The sequence below is a fragment of the Brachyhypopomus gauderio genome, chromosome 9 (assembly GCF_052324685.1).
Source record: "Brachyhypopomus gauderio isolate BG-103 chromosome 9, BGAUD_0.2, whole genome shotgun sequence".
NCBI lineage: Eukaryota > Metazoa > Chordata > Actinopteri > Gymnotiformes > Hypopomidae > Brachyhypopomus > Brachyhypopomus gauderio.
In genome coordinates this window covers 24,357,558-24,364,833 of record NC_135219.1, presented here as the reverse complement: position 1 = coordinate 24,364,833, position 7,276 = coordinate 24,357,558, and positions in this window count along the sequence as shown.

Sequence of the window (7,276 nt, the reverse complement as noted above, 5' to 3'; positions counted from 1 at the left end):
TAGGAGATGGAACCTGTTCATATTAGAAAAAATGTTATTATTATTTACTTTGTAAAACATGAACTGCCTAAACTGCCACAATCAACTTGTATCACTTGTAACTGTCACCCAAAGACTGTTGATATAACAAATGACAAATACAATTCAATTCAATTCAAAGGTAAATTCAACCCAATTGTTTTCAATCTGTTTTGACAGTCCCAGTGATGACACAATATCAGGTTTTGTTACAGCATGAAAAACAAAGGCTTAAACACTAAAATACCCACATCTTTAAAGGCATTCATTTTTACCTTGCCTTTAGAAACTCGTCTCTTGCATCAGTCATGACGCTGTTTCGACACCTGCTACAATGCTTTAAACACGTAATTTTTAAAGTGATAAATAAATACGTTTCCTGAATAAGAGCAGCCCCTGTTGATTATTATGTGAACTGCAGCTAAATTTGAGAAACTTAAATGTGAATTTGTTATAATAACGTGAAATTTAAAATAGTATAAATGTCCTTGTGTCTATTTAAGTTGTGTTTTATTGTGATCATGCCATATGTGATGTAAGCTTAAACTGTTTAAAATGCACATTTCTATTTGTAATGGAAATGAATTCATAGTTCTGTCCATGCTCATTGAGTTTTCATAAGGCAAGAGGTTTCAAGTCAGCTTTTGGGAACCACTAAAAGCCTGTAATTTAATAATCATTGTATAATGCTAATTCCGTCTTTTTACTGCAGTTCATATTAACTGTATCTAGGTGGCAGTCTACGACCATCCAATCTGATCTCTTTCATCTTATGACTTGAGCATCAATAGTCCTAGTCAACTGGAATGGATAATATTAGAAATAGAATACAAAGCTTTCTGTTTTAAAGTGGTCATAGAGAAGAAATCTGCATATATATATATATATATATATATATATATATATATATATATATATATATATATATATAGTCTAAAATGGAGTGACATTGTAGAGTGACACACAACTCCCCAGCTTTGCTGTATTATATCATAACTTTATGGTTAGATAAATCACTTTGCAACATTACTGTTCTTGAAAACACATTAAAAATGAGAAGAAAGTCTCAAGTATAACTGTTGGAGCAGTATATTTGAAGGACCAGTAGTGTGATGAGTTTATTGTTTTGCATGGCCCACAGACTAAAGCTGAAGGCACTAAAACTCTTTTTTATGCCTCTCTGGACATCTGACTCAGTAAAAGAAACTGATTGGTTTGTCCTTTATACCAACCCCAAATTCCATCGCAACAGCAACGCTTTTTGATTTTTATGTCTTACAAGGAAATTGACACTGGATGTTCACTCAGAAAGGCTAAAATAAGGTTTTTATGGCAAATGGCTTTGCTATTTAAAAGACACCACTCAGTCACCTCAGGTCAGACCTGACCACATCTGAGCTGAGTCATGTTCCTGTGACATCACAGGTGCAAATGCAAAGTCCTGCCAAGATTTTGCACCACCCATTAGGTTTAACTAATTAATTTGACCTGTGTGCTTGCACTAATTAGAAAATCCAGACAGCTAGAACAAAACTTTTCATTTCTGATCCTCAAATGACCATTTCTGATTACTGCAATCCCATAAATTTGATAAGGTTAAGAAGAGAGATATGTGGGATTTAATTTGCCCTACAATTCACACAGAATTAACTTTTAAAGTTTAAATTACCTTTAAAATGAGGTAGACATGAAGTCTGAAATCTGCATGTTATCTGAGTCTTCTTCAGTAATCTAGGTGGTGATCCAAAAGCACAAGACATGATTATATTATAGCAGTGTCCTATCTCCTGTACGCCCTTGAGGGTCATTTAGAGATTTTTGGAGTAGGGGCCTAAAATAGCAGACTCCTCTTTGATTCTGTGTGTGTGTGTGTGTGTGTGTGTGTGTGTGTGTGTGTGTGTGTGTGTGTGTGTGTGTGTGTGTGTGTCCTTGTGCAATCAGCACCTCTCCAAGAAGTTCTCCAGGGTTCCAGAGAACTTGAGTGTTGATGAGTTGCTTCTCATTTATATCCACTTTAACATCTCACATTCCCCATGCTGTTTGGACAAGTATTGAAAGGTGTTTTTACTGTGCTTCACATGTTTGTGCTCTTCTGAATTGTCTCGTGCTCTGTCTTAGTCTATATGCATTTGAAAACACTTGTTGCCAGTGAGTTCCTAAGGCCTCATCTACAAGTGGCAAAGCTGATGTGAAGTCAGATCTCTCAGTCTTTCTCACTCCCTTGGTCTTTTACTCTTTCTTTCTTTTATGTCTATAAATCTCTTTTCATTTCCCTTCATATTTTTCCATCACTTTCAATATTGTTCTTTACTTTATTTTGTTTGATTCCATTTACATTTATTTGTTTATCATTCATTCATTCCTTCTCCCTTAATCTTTCACCCCCCTCCTCTATTATTCCCACATGAATCACATCACAAATGACTACATCAAACACAGCATATGAAACTTTCCATAGCACCTCTCCCTCTGCACTCAGCTGGGTGTCACGCGTGTGTAATCAGCCGCACTTACACAGCTCTGCGGTAAGATCTGTTACAGCTCATTACTGGCTACTGTCTCACGCGTTGTGCAATGTCAACACCAGCCCAGCACATCACACACAATGTCCAAGCTCACCACCCGCACTGTTGCCAGGGGATTCAGTATCAGGCACATTAGGTTGAAAGGAAACACAACACTTTCTGTCTCATTTGCTAAAGCGCTTAATATGTGCAGTCCTGTTACTCCAGAGCCCACAGATAGCATGTGTGCTGGTTCAGGGATTTGACATCCAGTAGTCAGTGAACATATGTAAAATGTACTGAATTCTGAAAATGCTTTGGTGCTTGGTGTTTCCAGCAAAAAATACTTTCTGTTCTTATTCTCTCAACAGCAGCACAACCAGCTAAGAACATGTAGCCAAATATTATTGTTATTGCACTTTTATCTGCGTTCCACTCGTCTAACTAGCAGTTCTTCTTCCAAAGGCTCAATGCCAAATCCCCCTCCACTACAGCTAGAATCAGATCAGTATCACATGAGAGGAAGAGTGGTGAAGATGTGCAAGACACTTAATACAAGTCCTGACACTCTGCTGTTTACTACTCATCATACAGCTCATAATATAGTCAGGCAAAACAGAACAGAACTAAAGGCCATGAAATGGCATTTGAAGGTGACATACCAGAGAATGACATACCAGAGAACGGGATGGCTAAGATCCATAAGACGCTATAGGAAGGTAGACTTCATAGATATGACATAGTGTGCTGGCCATTTTCTGTAGACAGTAAGACAATAATTCATCTTTCTAAAGTTCATTCAAAAAACACCTTGCAGTACTGATTATGTGTACATACACTAGTTCTGGAGCAGTGTAGTTGTGTGGATATTAGCTCTCAGTACTAGGATCTTGGACTCACGTCTCTGTGTGGGTGCGTGTGGATATTAGCTCTCAGTACTAGGATCTTGGACTCACGTCTCTGTGTGGGTGCGTGTGGATATTAGCTCTCAGTACTAGGATCTTGGACTCACGTCTCTGTGTGGGTGCAGTTTCCATATTCTCCCATATTCTGCAAATTGCCTTGTTGAGAGTGTGTGTGGATGAGTGTATGTGTGCCCAGTGATGGATGTACTCTGTCATGTCCTCCCTCCGTGTCCCTGTGTCTGATGCAGTGCCCCACGGTGCCGTGGTTTCCAGTTGAGTGTGTGCTGTGTGTGATTGGCTGCTGCTTCAACTGTTCAAATGTAAAAGCATTTGTAGAGAATTCTGACTGTACAACATCTTCAGAGAAAAGCACTGTATAAATATACTAACTAACTAAATACTAACTAAATATACTGTATAAATATACTAACTAACTAAATATAATGTATAAATATACTAACTAACTAAATACTAACTAAATATACTGTATAAATATACTAACTAACTAAATACTAACTAAATATACTGTATAAATATACTAACTAACTAAATACTAACTAAATATACTGTATAAATATACTAACTAACTAAATACTAACTAAATATAATGTATATGTGACGTGCGGGCAGGGCGAAGGACGAGACACGGGAATCCTTGCTTTCGTGGCAAAACGTCACTTTTAATGACAGATAACGGTTGCGCAATAGCGCACGGGCAACACAGTTTAATCACACAACGTGCAGACTTAGACAACGACGAGCACAGGACACTGCGCGAGCGCACATTAAATAGACAAACCACATGTGATCACGAGACGATTCACAGGTGAGACTTATTAATCACACGACATAACCCCAACCACGAATATACACTGACGCAGACAAAGCACGTGGACAACGTTGACACACGCCCAAAAGGGAGGGGCCGGGGTCCTCAACGTGACAGACGCCCCCTCCAAGGGCACTACCCGTCCCGGGGTGCCAACAGGACCGAGTGCCCCGAACCCACGACGATGGGCGGATCCGACACGCTCAGTCCTGCGTCTGGGCGGTGACTGCCCTTGGCGAAGCGTCCGTCACGAATCGCCTAGCACACCCTCCCTGGGAAGACGGGGGAAAAGACGTTAGACACACACAACGGAATGGACACGAATACACACACAGGCACGTTCACACATAGAGGAACAAGAGGGAAAAAGGGGTTTGGTACACAGACGGGAAGACTCACAAACATTGGGACTGACAAACACGTAACAGGCGCCAGGCTCCTCGCCAGGAGGAGAGCGAGCAGGGGAGAGAGGTCCGGAGCTGCTGGTACTGCGTTGGGCAGTCCCCCTCCTGCCTTTGCTGCGAACCCTTCACCAGGTGCAGGGCGGCGGGCAGACGTGCCCGGTGCAGCGCCGCGGCGGGCAGACGTGCCCGGTGCATCGCCGCGGCGGGCAGACGTGCCCGGTGCATCGCCGCGGCGGGCAGACGTGCCCGGTGCATCGTCGCGGCGGGCAGACGTGCCCGGTGCATCGTCGCGGCGGGCAGACGTGCCCGGTGCTCCTCCCTCGGTCTCCATACGCTCCTCTTCATCCTCCAGGATCCCCTCCATGGACTCTACCGGGCTCTCTCCCTGGGAATAGTCCATTGAGCTAGCCCTGGAGGGTCTGGAGGACGCAATCTCGCCGGGAATCCTCCGCCCCTTCACAGTTCCCACGGAGGAGGGAAGGCTCTCCTCCTCTTCCTCCGTGTAGGAGCCCTCCTCCTCCGTGTAGAGGTCGCTGTCCGCGAACTCGGACACTCCCGAGCCCACGGACGGAGGATAGCCGTCTTGCTCCTCCTCCTCCCCGCCTTCCTCTGCGGAGGGAGTGGGACCTACGGGCGGAGGGAAGTAGCCTTCTTCCTCCGACTCCTCCTCCTCCTCTTCCCCATAGTCGACGGTAGACGCGTCGCACTCGGACGGAGGGCAATCGTCTTGCTCCTCCTCACCGTAGTTTGCGGTAGACGCGTCGCATATCGAGGGGGGGTAACCCTCCTCGTCGTCCTCCTCCAGCTCCTCCTCCTCGGAATCTTCCGCCCCGAACTCACTCTCTGGGGTGGACTCGGTAGCACCGATGATGCAGGAGCCCACCCTCAGAGGCGAGAGGGCGCGGGAAGGAGACGGGTGTCTGGCTAGCCAGCCCTTCACTGCCTCCTGGCGGAAGACCACCGCCCACTCGGGACTGGAGGTTTCCCGAGCCAACCTCAGCAGGTCGGCACACAGCGGGTCCTGTTCCAGCTGTTCCGACGTCGGCGTGACGTCGCCGTGCAGGGGTGAGTCCTCCCTCCCCGCAAGCCCACCCTCTGGGGGCGTCCCTGGCTCGTAGAACTCAGGGACGCTTACCCGTATGGGCGAGAGTCCCCGGGAAGGCGTGGGGTGCCTTTCTCTCCATACCCGTACCGCTTCCTTGCGGTACTCCGCCGCCAACTCGGGAATTGCGGTCTCCTGCGCCGCGCACAACATGTAGGCGCAATCGGGGTCAGCCTTCAGTTGCGCCAGAGTCGGCGTGGAGTCACGGCGTGGGGAGAGCGATGCGCGGCGATGCCGCTTGCTGGGCTTCTTGCCCTTCTTCGGCTTGGTCTTGTAGCCCGGCATGTTGGTGTCTCAAACGGCTTGTCGTTATGTGACGTGCGGGCAGGGCGAAGGACGAGACACGGGAATCCTTGCTTTCGTGGCAAAACGTCACTTTTAATGACAGATAACGGTTGTGCAATAGCGCACGGGCAACACAGTTTAATCACACAACGTGCAGACTTAGACAAGGACGAGCACAGGACACTGCGCGAGCGCACATTAAATAGACAAACCACATTAGCCCCATGTGATCACGAGACTATTCACAGGTCAGACTTATTAATCACACGACATAACCCCAACCACGAATATACACTGACGCAGACAAAGCACGTGGACAACGTTGACACACGCCCAAAAGGGAGGGGCCGGGGTCCTCAACGTGACAATATAAATATACTAACTAACTAAATACTAACTAAATATAATGTGCATGTGTCTATGTAAAAGAAATTAACACATGAAAAAATGACAGCAAAAATATACTTGTGCCAGACACTTCTATACAAAGTTATATAGCTGTATGTAATGTAAATGTAAATGTACATTTTTCAATAATTAGTCAGCTGTATGGTGCTACAGCTCAGTTTGAGAAGATCAGAAAAGATCAGTTGCTCATCTGGACAGTCTTTGAATACATGGTAGTGTTATTATTATGAAGGCTTAAAGACTGAACTCACCTTTAGATGCAGCTGTTTAAACCCTTTAAAGGGACAGAGGGAGGCTCATCCGCACTAGAAAAAACAACTATTTTAGGAAGCAAACTAGCCCATGATGTACTCTTACCCCCATGTCCTACATCCTACAAGTGCTTATGCTCTTTTTTAAATACAGCTATTATATTTTGAGGATCAGCACTCCATTAAGGAAGTCAACTGCTATGTATGTCTAAAGAAATATAAGTGATTGCATAATTATCTTGCACAATGATATATAACTTTTCTGAAATATATTTTACTCTACTTGAGTCTTTCTGCTTGATTCCTGGTCACAATTCAGCATGAATTGGATAGTCTTCACGTAATTGCAGTATCCATGAGACCATTGAACAGCACAGTGGCAACACAGTTCTAATTCACAGGTCTTCATGGTCATTGCAGTAAGTCTTGTTTGATCTTAAATCACACATTTGGTTATTAAAGTGAGCCTGGGTTTTGAACTACTATAAGGAACTAAGGAATTGCAAGGAACATCAGAGCTAGAATTAGTGTATATTTCTAATATTTAGAAATGTAGCTGGTTTATATGAT